Source organism: Mercenaria mercenaria, chromosome 6, assembly GCF_021730395.1.
Source record: "Mercenaria mercenaria strain notata chromosome 6, MADL_Memer_1, whole genome shotgun sequence".
NCBI lineage: Eukaryota > Metazoa > Mollusca > Bivalvia > Venerida > Veneridae > Mercenaria > Mercenaria mercenaria.
Genome location: NC_069366.1, coordinates 81,372,132 through 81,389,311, shown reverse-complemented (window position 1 = coordinate 81,389,311; position 17,180 = coordinate 81,372,132).

Below are 17,180 nucleotides of genomic sequence, written 5' to 3'. Positions count from 1 at the left end.
CTAGAAGATGACAGGTGGATAATGTAGACCTTTCCTGAATTAATATGGTTTCATAGCTGCATCTGTTATTAAACGTATTCAGCCACCTTCTTTGCAGTACAATTTTAAAATGAATAACTATCTTACATTGTAGAAGAAAAGTGTGGTCTAAACTAAATACATCGAGTGCAGTACATACAGCTAGATTAGTTCAGTCAATTTTTCACCGGATTCTTATATTTCTTAATTTGTTCATGCAAACCATTAATAATTTCCACCATGGAAAAACAAAAGAATAAATTATCCTCAGGAGACAAGATTCTTTCGCGCTAACCCTAGACCCCTGTCTCAAAGATCAAATATAAATTAGTGGAATCAAATGTCATTTTAGAGCTCCTACGGTGGTAGTTTTGACATGCATAGAAGAGTTTTCTTTCATTAGACAGACTTGTTTGTCTAAACGATACATAAAGTTTTGTCTAAACGACACGTTATGCAAGCGCAGGTCCCTATATGAAAGATATGTGTCATAGTTAGGGGTCAAAAATCGTTTTAGATCCAGTACCAGTCGTATGAGATGTTTGCGTCAGTGAGACAAAGCGTCGCACATAGAACACAGGTGTCTATCTTAATATGTAATGCCCACATAGTGTCTCTAAGGTCGATTTCAGAATTTGTTCGAGTCAAAACATTGTCAGACATTTATCTGACGAAATGATTGCCTCGGTGAAAGGCTGTGTTGTACATAAGACAAAGTTCCCTGTCAGAAAGAAAGGTCAAATGCACACTTAGAGATCAAAGTTCATTTCAGATCAGTTATCTAGACTTAAGAGCATAGAGTCAAATCAGTTTTTCTATAATAGAATTCCGCTTTAGCCGTAGTGTGAGGGGCGTTGCATATTCCCTTATCGCCCATTAACAGACTCCAGTAAAATTGAGTCTACTGTGCTTTTTGCTTCGTTGCATTTTACGTTTCCAAAGGACCTTCCTATACATTTTATTACATTATGTGATGTTTTTAATTGCCACATTGTTTTAGTTTTTGAGATGTTGACTGGCAACAAATTATGGCGTCGATATTGGTGCTCTTTGGGTTGAAATTTAAAGTTTGGGTTTACATAAGATAATAACAAAATAATCAAAAGTTTAATTGGTGCATATTTCCCCCAATGGGTTGCCTGTACTGGATACATTACCTGTAAGATAATAATTGTAATAATAATAAATTATTATCTTCATTTATTCAATAAACAAGAGGCCCATGATGACCCTGGATCGCTCACCTGAGTAATATGAGCTACATGTTTCAAATGTCAAGCTGATGCTAAAATATTAAGAAAGTAGGTCAGTAGGTTATATTCATGGTCACTGAAAGTCAGATTAAGATCAGTGTGCAAAACTGTATTTGTCATTCAAATTTCAAATACTAAATATCAAAGGCCTAAGTCTTGTGGTTTAAGACAAGAAAATTTTTAAGTTTTTTCCTATACAAGTCTATGTAAAACTTGGGACCCCCGGGGCAGGGCCTCTTTTCATTATTGAAAACAGAGGCATAATTGAAAACAATCTTAGTAGAGGACCACTAGATGATGTCACATACTAAATATCAAAGCCCTAGGCCCTGTGGTTTTTGACAAGAAGATTTTCTTCCTACATAAATCTATATAAACAATGTGACCCCCGGGGCGGGGCCATATTTGACCCTAGGGGGACAATTTGAACAATCTTGGTAGAGGACCACTAGATAATGTTACATACCAAATATCAAAGCCCTAGGCCCTGTGGTTTTGGACAACACGATTTTCAAAGGTTTTCCCTATATAAATCTAAGTAGACCATGTGACACCCCCACCTCACCCCCCGCCAGGGCGGTGCCATATTTGACCCTAGGGGGATAATTGAAGAAACTTAGTAAAGGACCATTAGATGATGCCACATACCAAATATCAAAGCCCTAGCTACGGTGGTTTTGGACAAGAAGATTGTTAAAGTATTTCCTTCGGTTGCCATGGCAACCAGAGTTCTGTATGGATTTCATTTCTTTTACTAATTTTTAATGAAGATCATGCAAGGAACATTCCTGTGAAGTTTCATCGAAATTGGACTGGTGGTTTAGGCTGGGAGGTGTTGACGGACGACGGACGACAACGGACGCCGGACAATCACTGACCACAAAAGCTCATCCTTGAGCACTTCGTGCTCAGGTGAGCTAAAAGGTGAACAATATCAACAAACGACGACGAAAATATCAAACTGTGCATCTCAACTCACGTGTTTACAAAAAATACAAGTAGCCTATATTAATGACATAATCTATAAAACCTTCTAGGTGTAATCAACCATGATATAAATCCGTGTGTGCTGATTTGATTTTTCCATTGATCAAAGCCGGTTTCCTATACTGAAGACAGTTTTAAGGTATTAGGCCCCTAATAGGGATGTTTAAAAAATGGCATTTGCTTGGTATATTCTTACAGTTATCCTTGCTTCGTACTTATATGCAAATTTTTAAAAACTTTTTTATAAATTTTGTGTAATTTATGGTATTTCCTAAAGCTTAAGTAGAGACAAATTTCAAAGTGGTGGCCTTTATCCAAAACGTTTTCAGAGAATTTATTATTCCATTATTTTTTATGAAAGAAACATCAAACTATTGGTAAACAATTATAAAACTTAAAATAAAAACTGTCAGTATCATTTTTTCTAGGGTGCCTCGAGTAAACGGAATCAGACAGAATTCCAACTCCAATATTGAACAAGAATTATCTTTAAAAATGATGGTCGGCGAATTGTAATAAGGAAAGAAGTTTATGAATTTTTCATCTAAAATTCTTCTTTCATCTAACATTTTTCAAATTGCAAAACTAAATACCGCACTTTAACAATTTAAATGGTTCTCTTTTAATTTTTCGCAAAGGTTTCGTAAGGTTGCAATTTTGTTTCGTTTATCCTTAGACGAATAATTACAGCAGTAGTTTGATGAAGATTCATGAAGCGGTTCAGGGGAAGAGGTCATTAAACGTGTTTATATTTTTAGCTAAATTGGTCCCTATCCCCATTTGTAACAAAATAGCAGGAGACCTTACGATATTGTTACACATCGAGTTTGATAACAAATCTATTACATTTTAGTGGTTAATGCGAAGAAAGGCATATCTACTTTTAGCTATAGTGGTCCCTAATAGGGTCCAAGTTCCTATATAAATAAATTTGGAAGAGGACCTTTATAATGATGCTCCAGACCAAGTATGACAAAGATCAACCAAGCTGTTGATGAGACGCTGTATAAAGGCATTTCTAGTTTTAGCTCTAGCAGCCCCTAAAAGTCAAATATCCCAGCTGAACAAAGTTGGCTGCGGGCCTAATAAAGATGCTACAAATCAAGTTTGATTAGAATACATGAGAAAAAATCAATTAACGGATTTTTTTATTTATTATTTTTATTTATTTCTAAAATAGGCCAACTGATCCCGCTTTAACAAATGCATATTCGCTATTCATGAATCTTTGGACAATGACGTCACACCTATAAAAAAGTGAAGGTCAAGCAAAACATACAATTGTAATTATTTCAATATTTCTGTTTCATAAGCCAAGTTTGACCGTAGACTGATAAACTGTATGCAGCGTACCTTCATTTCAGTGTAATGAGATTCAGTCATTATATAGCATATACATAATAAAACAGATTTCAACTGAGTTCAATATTTGCATACCATACTAAAGGAAAAATATTCATATATAATAAATCAGTTAAATAATATATAACAAATATATCAAAGCAAACAAGTACTCATTTTAATATGCAATCTGAATAAGTCACAAAAGCAAGAAACCTTTTCATATACAGACGACAATTGTAACAAGGAAAATCTTTTAAAAAGCACTTCTCTACATAAAAGACTCTTATCACACCCTTATTCATGTGATACGCAGACCGTATTCAGCTCTTTCTTTAATTTGAGATATGTTGGTATTTGAACAGGTTTTTATCATATTTATTAAACTTACTTATCATTTTGAGATATATCAATATTCTTGCTAAATATACTGAGCCGAAGTTAGCTTTAAAACTGTGAACAGCGTCGTTTAGGATAAACGCTTTGTCTACATTTCACTCAGCGTAGCACAATCAACAGAGTGAAAGAAATTGACCTGTCGTCCAATCAGGCAGAGTGTTGCATAAATCTTCCATTTTGATAAATTATCTATAATGCGTTATCAAGTAGTTTGATTTGCAAACTGAAGTCACGTGGCATAGGTAACGAATTCGTTCTTAGACGGCGTTCGCCGAAAAGTTATGGTCAAATCCTGCGGGTCTGTTTTGAATTTTGTTCACTTCATTCAAAAATAACCTTGGGGCAGAAGTAAAACCTACCTACATTTCTTCCACAATATGTAATCTAAAGAATGAAGGCAAAATAGAGAACTTTTAGCGCATGTAACTCAGTATATTTAAAGATGTCTAACTCTACCCCTTCTGTTTTAGAGGTAAATTCACTTTTAACAGCAAGAAATCGCATATCAAATGATTTGTTTTCCATTTTTGAACAATAAATCAATAGCAAGTCTTGAAAGAAGTAAAAACTTACTAGAAAAAAAGGAAAACAATGGGAAAAAACTTGGTCCCAGTAGGGCTTGAACCTACGCCCACCTGAAAATTGCTGTCAAAGTAGGTTTATAGTAGGAATTGAATACTCTTCAAAAAGGAGGTACTCTATTATGGGCCTAATACCTTAAACAGCAATATTGTGGAAGACAAAGTAAATTATTTCTTACAAAAGTCATTTAAAATCATATTCATAACTTATTGTGACCTTGTGTTTTGAAATGAAATTTTAAAAAAATGGATCATCAACTGAGCATATGCATTTTCATTATTCATTCGATTTATCGGTAAATGGTGAAATATTATTGATCATGCACAAAAATACAGCTAATTCACAGAAACAGTAAAAGTGATCCATATAAAATGTACTTGTATCAGTATAGATATACCCAAAAGTATCAAATCCAGCATGATATATTTAACAAACACATAAAAAGCAAGAAAATGTCCTATCATGTGAAAATTATGAGCTACCGGAGAATAACTTACATAACAGACTGGATCACTGTTAAATAATACCAAAATGGAGCAATTCAATAATAGTGAAATGAACATGAGTAAGCATGAGTAAACAGAACAACAGGAGTAAGTTACAAAAATAATTCCTCCGGAGCAATACCATAATATATAATTTAACAGATTGTAATAGAATTTATCGCGATCCCCGCAACATTCATCACAGACAGTTTATGAAACATTTTGTCAAACGTACATATCAAAAAACATAGCTACATGCTATAATTACATAGACAATTACAAATTAATGTTTATACCAATTTTATGGTAAGCCCAATGTTGATTTTTCATCTCATAGCGATGATAGTCATCTTCATATGTGACTGTCGGAACCAAAGGTCCATCTCCTCACTATGTTGTGTAACGAAATCGAGTTCTAAATGTTCGCTTCTCTATTTGATTTTCATCATCAAAATCACAATTTCCGATAATTTCGACATCACTTTCTAAACTTAAATTAGCAATACTATCAGCATTTCCATTAACATCACAAAGAACACTGTCGTTTTCTGGACCGACGCTCACATCATCGGTAAAATCACTATGACCACTAAAATACGTACCGGATAAACTAATAATTGTACATAACAAACTGTTTTCTCTACATAACAAATTATAATTTGTACCGAATATACTAGAACATGCACATGACAAACTATCAATTGGACAGCACAAACTAAGAAATGTACTGGACAAACTAGTCTATGTACATAACAAACTGTTTTATATACATAACAAATCATTATTTGAACCGAATATATTAGAAAATGCACATAACGAACAATTAATTGTACAGAACAAACTAGTAAATGCACAACACAAACTAAGAAATGTACCGAACAAACTAGTAAATGTACATAACAAACTGTTTTATCTACATAACAAATTATAATTTGTACCGAATATATTGGAAATTGCATATGACGAAGTATTAATTGTACAGCACAAACTAGCAAAAGCGCAACACAATCTGGAATGACTACGTAATAAAATAAAAAATATCATGTCAAGGCAGTCTAAGCGTTCCATACGTATGTGTTACAAAATGATGACCCTTTCTTAACTTAAGTTTTGTATGCAACTAATATTAGGTTGAAGGGCTTCAAAGAGTCGAAGTCACTGTCATTAATCAGCTCTTATTAATCAGCATTATATCAGTTGATAATGCGCGGTGTCACATTGAAAACTTTCATGTATTTGTAATTTCTAATACTTCATTCCCATTTCTCGAATAAAGCCAAATTCACTCTTTGGCAGAATCAGCCGTGAGCTAATATGTCCGAAATGATGTACACAGATGTTTTAAATAGGCACTTGGTTTTGAAACACACGGCATTTTCACATTTGTTATGAATATTGTTTTGAATATTGTTCTACGGAATAATGTAAACGGTCGGAAATATTAATGAACATTTGCACGTTTTAATTATAAAAATGGAAACATAATCTACTTTGCGCATGACTGAACTTGCAGGTTCCCATGTGGTTCTGGGACGACTTCAGTATGAAAAGAATTGTGTGTGTGTTTGTGTGTGTGTACGAATTAGGATTTTTCGTGGGTTATTACATGCGAACAGCATAATGATATGAAACTTGTAGTTTGACTAAAATATATACGAACAATTGTCAACAGGAGAGCATTTCTCTCTCTCTCACTATTCTAATGCTTTTACAAAGGAAAGATTACCAGAAATATTCCATTTACTTAATTAAGAAATAATAAGTTCCCAAACGTGGTTTGTCGTAGAATAACCCGAGTTTTGAGTTCTTATGCGTAAGAATATATCACGAAGGCCGTAGGCCTGAGTGATATATTGTTTCGCATAAGAACGAAAAACTCGGGTTAATCTACGATAAATCACACTTGGGAACTTATTATTTCGATTCTAACATGACATACTAGTATCAACAGTGTTAGAAAAAAATGGTAACTATTTTTTACGACCGTGCTACGCACCTGGATCGGACGTCATTGCACGCGAGTGGTTTATTGCAGAATAACCCGAGATAGATTTTGCTCTATATGAATGTAGGTTATTTGCTGGTCGTGTTAGAATACTTATTATAATACAGTTTTGTTATGTTACAACTTATGCAATGGAAAATGAAACAAAATCGACCGCAGCACTGAATTAGTATTTACAAAACCATTAACTATATTTACTGTGTAGATTTAAAATGTTTACGTATCATCAAAATATCTACCGTTTTATATTCATGATATAGGCATGTATGTTGATCAATTTAAAGATTCATGTTGATACTATGTTTCACAGCCCTTGTTCTTACTTTTTAATCAGTCGATGAACAAACTCCTTCAGAAAGGAGGACATACGTACCAGTCTTAAATCATTCACTACTCGATCAGATGTAGTCTGTAGCTGCTTTAAAATCAGTCTTTGTTTCAATACCAATTATTTTCTAATTCTGCTCCTGCTGAATCGTAACGAAATTGTATATATCAAAACCCAGCTCAGTCGCAATAAAAGTGTATATATATCAAAACACCTGATACGTTCATGAATATGTAAGGTTAATGGCAACTTTACATAGGGTGCTAATGTAGCGCAAGCACAAACAGTTGTATTTATGCAAAATTATAACACTACCAGCAAATAACCTACATACATGTAGAGCAAAATCTATCTCGGGTTATTCTGCAATATACCACTCGCGTGCAATGACGTCCGATCCAGGTGCGTAGCGCGGTCGTAAAAATTAGTTACTATTTTTCTAACACTGTTGATACTAGCATGTCATGTTAGAATCGAAATAATAAGTTCCCAAGTGTGATTTATCATAGAATAACCCGTGTTTTGAGTTCTTATGCGTAAGAATATATCACGAAGCCCTACGGCCTTCGTGATATATTCTTACGCATAAGAACTCAAAACTCGGATTATTCTACGATAAACCACGCTTGGGAACTTTCTTAAATAACAAAAGCAAACATTTTTCTCCTTAGACATTAAATACAGCAACTGTCTTTGATGACTTGAAGAGCTTTGATCTCACAGACAGCTCTATGTTGTATTAATTGTTACCCTCCCTGTTCCATAAAGGTTATAAAATTATGGTTATTCCCATCTTTCAGAAAGATGTGTATTTTTGTCTGGACTTTTTATAATAACAACATATTAAACGCTTAATATCAATGTTACGATAATTTCTATTTAACTTATTAAAATGATGGAAAAAATGAAATAGAATTGTTAAACAAGCGTTTTGTGTGGAAAACATTCCATAGGGTTTATAAGTGGAATATTTCATTTGATGCCTAACTCTAGAAGAAACACACCAAAAAAGGTTTAAACAATAGGCTTGATGATGAGAGGAAAACGAAAGAAAGTCGGTAAGTTCAAAGTTATTAAATATATTCTATTGTCTTTTAATAGTTAGGTTTCTTTTAGTCATACCCCAAAATGGCTAATTTGATTTGAAATGTAGCCGCTTTTTAATTCAAAAGATATTGCCCATAGCAGCTACATTTAACATTTACTACATTTTTCAAACCTTCTCAGTCTGATATTAACTGAAAAATGCTGCAGAAAATATACCATTTTACTTTATTTAATAATAATAATGATAATAATAATTCCAGTTATAATAAATATGAATTTTCAATTCGTTACATGTTTTCGCAATTTCAAAGATTGACTGAAAAATTTGGTCAGAGGCCGGAAAACACACACAAAATATGTGAATTTTGTCAAGAATGTAGAAAATAATCATTAATGTCATGTTAGAATCAAATAATATAACACAAACAGAGATTTTGTCTTGAATAATATCACTGTTTATCGTTCAGATGCGACATACAGGGATTCTATGCATCATACATGTATATGTTTGTTTACACTTACGCTGAAGTGATTAATAACGTTCCCGCTACACTAAAGATATCAATTTATTTGTCTAAAATTATATCAAATTTGAAGACGTAAAAAATAAATTATTAACATAAAAGTGATACAATATAGCTTTTTATAAATGATTATTAAGAGTGTTGCCCGGAGTCTTTTTTCATTCAGTAGGTTAATTAAGACAATACACTCAATGGCCTTTAAAACGCCCTGGATACGCATTTGGAAAATTTGATCAAATGGAATTTTCATTTATGAAATATGCGTAACAAATAAGGGTAATAATTGTATATTTTGTCTTTGCTAAACGAGGTGTGACAGCCACTAACGCTCATAAGGCTTATATTCGGATTAGTTTTATTCGGATACAGGGATATTCGGATGTAATCGTCGAAAAAGAAAAACACATCGGATATCAGTTTAAGCCGTTACCCTATTAAAAGATAAAATCCAGTTGTTCCAATGATAAAACGTTAATTTGATTTTTACATCGCAAAACGTGAAAAAGGGGACGTTGACCTAATTTCAAACGTTTAGACATTATAGGATACAGACATAAATCTTTTGTCATACAATGAAAACTTCGCTCATCCTACCAGGTTTATGAATCAAATATGTTTCAATTGCCTCAGTGCCCTAGCAAATTTAACATATTATCAAAAAAAAATGTTAACTACTTTTGTATTGTATTGCTTTTGTAGAGATAATCTATTTTCAACAGTTATTATTTCTTTTTCAAAACAATGATCAGCATTTAATTATCTTGAAATATAATAAAAAGAATACCTAAAATAATGACTGCATATTCCCTAAAATGTAAACATTTTTAACACAATTTAAATATAAGATGAAACTTGATAACAGTATATTTTCACTACGACATTGCATTGGGTTTCTTACTTTAATAATACTGCCAATATAGGACGTACACATTTAATTTTTTTACTTAGAAAGGATAAATATCGCTCATTTCAGAAACGGAAATGAATAAATTTATCCATATTTGTATTTATATAAATGCATATGTATATTACACGTTACTGCGTAATTTCAGACCACCCCACGAACATTCAACATGTTTGCTTATCCACAGCATGTTAATGTAAGCGTCACCATTTCCTATTTCAAGTGACAAACCCGCTTTGCGTTGCATGCTCTCTATATCTTGTCTGGTCCGCACAACTTTTGTTCAGAATTCTTATTGTGATTATTAATTGTGTTCTTATTGAATAAGCCTAGACAGTATGGACGTAAAGATCGTTCTATATGATATAATGGATAGCTGATATCATTCTAAGTGCCTTAATTTTGGAGGTGAACGTGGACGGTTTAAGAAAGCATTGCTAGAAATAGAAAATCTGTGTATGTACTTGTTTGCTTGATGATTATTAAATTATACGCTTGTTGCAATCTAACGCAAGTTGAGGATGAAAAACCCAAAGACCTTTGCCATTATATTTGAGTAATAATAAACTGACATCAATCAAGTTCATTTGAAAGCATAAGGAAAAATCAGTATGTGTGAAGTCAGTGCTCTCATTCCTCAATGAAATCAGTTTGATCAATACGGAATTTTGCATATTATGATACCAAACCAAAAGAGAGATTATATTGTGTAGGAGTAAGGTTTACACGACACTGAGGATTATTTCCTTTGTTGAGTTTGATAATCCGTATGTTTAATAACGTCTTGGATCACAGTGCACGTTAAGATTTCTAGTTGTTGGCGTATGTTTGATCCAGCCGTACATTAGAAAGAGATAATGGGGTTAATGATTCGAGCAAAACGAAAGAAAAGTAAGTACACTAATTTTATCATCGTTTAAGAAGCAAATCCCCATGGATGCCACATTATGCATCACTTAGTAACAATATTTATGAGCATACAATCACACCCTTCTGTTTACACACAAATCATAAATGTCATTTATATAGCTATGGAGTGCCATGTCCGGTGAGGAATTATATCCTTTGCATGGTTAAGTTTTTTCTGTAATAGACAGTTTCATTTAATTAACTTTTGACCAATTTGACCATCCTATTTATATGTGTTACAGTATCTAGTTGATGTACTCTGTGACAGATTAAGATATCAGAATGTTTTCTGTGATTAGTTTATCATATAAACGCTGTTTGAAATAAGGAGTACGTGATTAAAGTTAATGATGCAGCATGAAGCTCAGCTATCTTACGAGTTGAAATGGCAATCAATACAATAATAACAATAAATAAAGACCATGTAATATAAATAACAAAACCAAGGATAAAGAACCAATAAGAATTGCAACGTTTCAAGAATACAGCATCTCCAACAGAAACCCTACATCACTGTATGGATATGTGGACGATAAACATTGACGATAAATCATGGAACAGTAAGACACACATAAAGGAACATAGTTTGGAACGGCTTTAAAATGGTCACCATCGAGGAGTTTCAAACGGTTAAGAGCGAACAAGTCTTTGACCTAATTCCCACCATGTGTTATTGTAGCAAAATCATAAGATGGGCAAATTTGCAGAAATGGATTGAGATCTATTTATCACAGAGGAACCACATTACCATGCAAAATACATGACGTCTCGTAGATCAAAGTTCAATTTAGATACTTGTATATATTTTTCTATCTAACTGATCCTACGTGATCGCTGAATATGTAGCATTATCGGCAGGAAAATGAGATCTTTAATTGATGCAATTAAATAAAACACATAAAGTCAGAAAGAGATAACAAGTTAGTTCACACATTTCCAAAGGCCAATGACCTTTAAGGTTACTGCCATCTTCAATATAAATCCGAACTGTGTAAAACTTTTAGGAGATATATGTTGGTTTCTGATTCAGGAAGGCTGTGAGCTTATGGCTATAGCCCGTTCAGATTGTTGTATTTCGTGACGTAGATATGGATGTCAATAAGTAACACAACGAAAGAAGACATGTCGACCCACTGTAAAAGGATGGGATGATTCTCGTCAGCTTGATGTCTCTTGCAGCGTTGCCTGCCAATTCGAACACTTCGTATTTACATGAACATAGAGGTGTTTGTAATATCTGAATGGTTTTGTTATAGATCTAGAAATTGAAATGCACTGTATTTTGTTTGAAGGCTGTTGGATTCAAGTCTACATTTACTCACGAGATTTTCGGTTGAAATCATCTAACATTGTGTTTATATTCCACATATTAATTCTTTTCGAATTTCCACCAAAGTTCTGTTGAACCCATTCGATAGTCACATGAGATCTTGTTCTCAAGTACTCTTTACTAACTTTATCTCATTTTCAAACAGCCATTCAGAAAAATGAATCTGAGAAAAATTAAAGATGTAGCATATTCTTTTACTGTTTTAATCCGATAATGGAAAACATTAAAAACGCCTTTTCGTTTGAACCAGTACTTTATTATGAATGCTTCATTAAGTTCTTTGAAATATTTGTGTTGGTAATGTGCTCAGGGCAAAATATTTGCTTCAGCTCTTTATTCCCTACTTTACTTTAGGAAGGTAATTGAAAAAAGAACTTGACTTAAAAATAAATAGATATGTCAAGCAGTTATTTTTAAATTTGCAGGTTAATTGCTATCTAACCTCTTTATCAAAACATGCAAATTAGGTAAAATCTGGAAGATGTTAATTGTATGGCAAAAACAATAAGTTGTAGTATGCGTGTAATTAAGTTCAAAGTGATTCTAGCATACGCATATTAATTGCAAATGATATTTATAGATATTAGCGATAACATCTGTTAAAATTAGGCATAACATATTTCAGGTAAAGTTTCCGAAGAACTTAGATTGGTGACGCAGAAATAAAAATAATGGTAAAAGTAGAAAATTGCAGGATATGGTATACAGAGTATACTATGTAAATCAAAACAAACGTCTATAATATTCCTTTAAGTTTTCTTGCATTCTGTTACGTGTACTTAACATGGGATGTACCTGGCGTGTCTTTGACACTGGTCATTCCAAGGCAGTGTTTCTTATTTGTTTATTTTGTCCTCGATGTCGACATGTGTTACTTTGTCAATGAATTGGGATGTGGCGGAGATAACTATTATTTACACTATCCAATCTAGATTATGACAGGGATTTAGAGGGATGCTTAAAGATGTTGTTTTTTCAACTGGCCATTCACAGACGGGTTTTCCAATGTATTCCTTTATTTCTTTGTATAGTCCTTGTTGTCGACATGTTTTAATTTGTGAAAAAAATCGGGACTGTGGTTGGTAAAACTGGGTTGTGGTTTGAGAATGGTCCCTTTGAATATAGCTTTCGCTACTGGATATTTATCCTTGATTTTTTTTCTCTCTCCGCCTTATATAAATTGACAAATTACATTAATTGTTTAGGTTTTTAATCCGACTCCTGAAACATTTCTGTTATAGCTTTGTAGCTCACCTGAACCTGAAATGCCCGGGTGAACTATGTGATCATTCACTTTCATTGTCCGTTAATCCGCCGTCCGTCAACGCTTTTCTTCCAACTATATCTCTTCTAAAGTACATTTGGCGGATTTTCATGAAACTTTGCCTTGCCTGGATGTTCATTGAATAGCCCTCTACCAAAGTTATTCAAATAATTCAATTTCATGCAGAATTCTTGTTGCCATGGCAAACAAAAGGTGAATCTTAACAACAAATCACCTTCTTTGATTCTAAAATAATTTCACATAACTGTTACTTGGGAGACACACTACCAAGATTATAAAAAGATACAGATTTGTCAAATAATGACCGCGAGTATATAGTAGAAAAATGCACCTTTGAGTTTTTCAAATCCGCCAGGGAGGTTTGGTAAGTTTTGCCTACATGTATATAACGAGGACTAGGGTGACCCTCTACAAAGATGTTTTAAATTAAAGAGATATATAAGAAAACAAGGGTACACCAGAGGGAGGCGTCTCTTTTCCCTATATGTATATCGTAGAGACTTAAAAAATCCTCTTGGAAACTGCTAGCTGATGTCAAAATGATTTTGCACAAATAGTCTTGGATGACCCTTTACCGTGATTATTCAATATTTTTGATTCATTAAATACTATAGCCGGTAAAGCTAAAATGAATCTTTAAACAGCATCTCTTAAACCATTTCATTCCAATTCTAAAATTATTTAACACAAAATTAATTTTCTTTTTGTGACCTTCTTCTTTTATATACTAGTATAAACCAATTTGATTTATCAGAAAACAATGCCGTCTCTGAATATGCATGCCAGCTTTAATAGTTTTTTTGGCAGAAATGTTTCTTAGATGACTCTTTAATAACATAGATGCAATCAAGGACCGTCCGCTTGTTTTCAAAATAATATATAGTAAGGTAGAGAAATGTCTCTTAATAGAAATTTATTTGTAAAATAGTTCGAATTCTTTTTTGTGTTGCCTTCAGAATCGACTGTGTAAAATAAGAGTAATGTCAAGTATTTTTGATTGCTTTCAATAAATTCCCTAATAATTCCCTAATAATTCCCCAATCATTTTTCAGTGTCTTAAATGTTTTCATAGTTTTCCAGCTGATGAGTTCCTATAGTTTGTATAAACGTTTTTTTTTTCACTATCCTTGCTAAATAAATATTAATATGTGCTTGTTCGGATGCTGTTTAGACTGCTTAGTAAGTAGTGATTGATTTGATATATGACTCGTCATAGGTTAAGTTAGTATTATGCTTCACATTTTCCACAAAATAAGGAGATTCTGGTATTTATGGTGAAAGAGGACATTACTGGAACCTCTGAACAAAGATTATATAAATTGGCGGCATACTTGTAAACGGCATTGCTCTACTTTTCCAAAGGCCCCACAAAATGATGTATGAATCATTCAGAACTAAAATCATGTTATCAATTAAGTAAATTACTCTCCTTTGAGAATCTATAGGTTTAGCGTAAGAAACAGTTTAACAATACATGAGTGAAAAGAATCTCACTCTGTGGAAAAAACTTCTTGAAAAATTATCTCTCCTAACATATTTTAATTATCAAGAGCGACGCGACGTGTGGCATGTTAACCCGATTTTTGCCTCGTTTCTGGCCAGTCACAAGTAAGCTTTAAAGCTCCCGCGAAAACAAATATTTTGTTTGGTGCTGATAATCATCGTATCAATGGCATGCGGTGGTCCATTGCGAAATCCTTACCAACGGTATGTGGTTTAAAATCTAAACGATATTTAAGATTTGTTATTAATTTCTTCTAAGAAAACGAACACATTCACCAGGTTGCGACCTATCCGACATGTTGATTCAGCACTGCCATACATGGTTATACTCTTGATGCATTCAGCATTGTCCTGTAAAGATTATGGGTTTCGTAATTCCAAGTAACAAACAGATACCTACGTTACATGCCGTCTATTGCTTCTGCTCTACCTCACGTCATGGTTTCAGGATTTTAATTTAGCGTAATATAACTTGCTCTTTACCATTTTAATGCATTAAATACCGGCCTATCAATTGATTTTTCATTTAATAGTGACAAAAATCACCAGCTTAATGGTTAAACGATGTTATATTGTTTACTGATCTAGATTAATTGTTATTCAATAAATCTTACACGATTACTATGGCTAAATGCTTCTTGTAGAAATGAATATGCCTGTAAAAAACTGAATTGTTACAAGATAGTATATGACTTTTTTTTTTTTGGTACCATGTACTTTCTTTCTAGTAATTAATGAATAAGTACATCTATATTTTGTAAGCGATCCCTATGTAAAAAGGGTGATTTTATTTCTTTCTAAACGTATTTTCTCGTAGCTTCATCATTGGCGCTTAATATCATTTTCTTCGGATTTGGACTTTTATTGTCCCCTGACTTTTTCCAGTTTTCATCGCAAACATAAATTAAAAATGCAGACGGGTTTTGATAAGAATAAGCTGAACGAAGTCTAGCTGTATTTAATTTTAGTTATTATATTATGTTTAATATTAATTTTAAATGTATGTATATGACAACGAGGAGAGGTGTAGTTTTTAAACCATAACTTTATTATCAACAAAGCTTGACTTTTTTCCATTTTCATTTTTCTTTAGTTAGGCAATATTCTCGGTTACTTAAAGGGAAAGGAAATGTTGTTCTGATTTTAATTCTGTCTGCTAGAATTTCTTGAATCATTTATAGAAGTGAATGAATTTTCAAAATCGGCTTAAAAATGAGAAAGTTATGCGCATTTAACTATTTTATCAAAATGGCAGCCATTTTGTTTCCATGGCAATTAAAACATAAAACGGATTTATTAAATTACAATATACATATCTGAACTGTATTTGCCTTTTTTTGTAAAATAATTTCTCTACCTTTTCAACCTATAATGAAAGAAATTACCATGTTTTACATCTTACACTCAAGAAACATATGAAACTAATCTATTTATTGAATTCAGCAGAGTGTAAATGACGTCATCAACACAATAAAATGGTTGCCTCCATGATCAGCCATGTTCATAAGTTTCAAACTGCCATATCTTTTATAACAGTTATCCGATTTTAAAAAATTCTTTCAGCGTTATGAAAGGCTTGAGGATGGCTTTCAAATAAAACTAACTTGTCGTTAGGCTTTCCTTGCCCTTTAAGAAGATAATCCAATCAGATGTGATATATAAAACATCATTATAATGCACCACACTTTAGGGCATATGATATGTCAATTTACAGTGCCAGCGTCTGTTTACTTGCAGTGATCATTTAATAATGCGAATATAATACTTTATAGGTCACGAATTTTTCTCAATTAAAAGAATTAATATCTTTACATTGCTAAGTTATATAGAGTTAATTATTTCAAAGAGAGTTTTGTTCTTATGTCTCCCCTCACAGTGGGTGACATATTGATTTACTCCTGTCTGTGTGTGTGCGTGCGTGCGTGCGTGCGTGTGTGTGTCACAAGTCTTGTCCGCACGCTAAGTCGAACAGTTCTCATCCGATCTTCACCAAACTTGAACAAAATATGTCTGACATTAAGTCCTCGGCCAAGTTCGATAACTAGCCAAATCTGGTCAGCCAGAGTATCCGGAGTAGCCCGAGTCACCAGGATTTCATTTGCTCTGGTTACTTTGGCTGGCCAGAGTAGCCAGAGTTTGTAGGATTTTAACATGTTTTGCAATTCTGGTCAGCCAGAATAGCCAGAGTAACCAGGTCTCTGTTCACAAAAGTTTTTCAGTCTTAGCTGAATTTGATTATGAAATTTTATAATTGAGCCGTGCAAATGAGAAAACAAACAT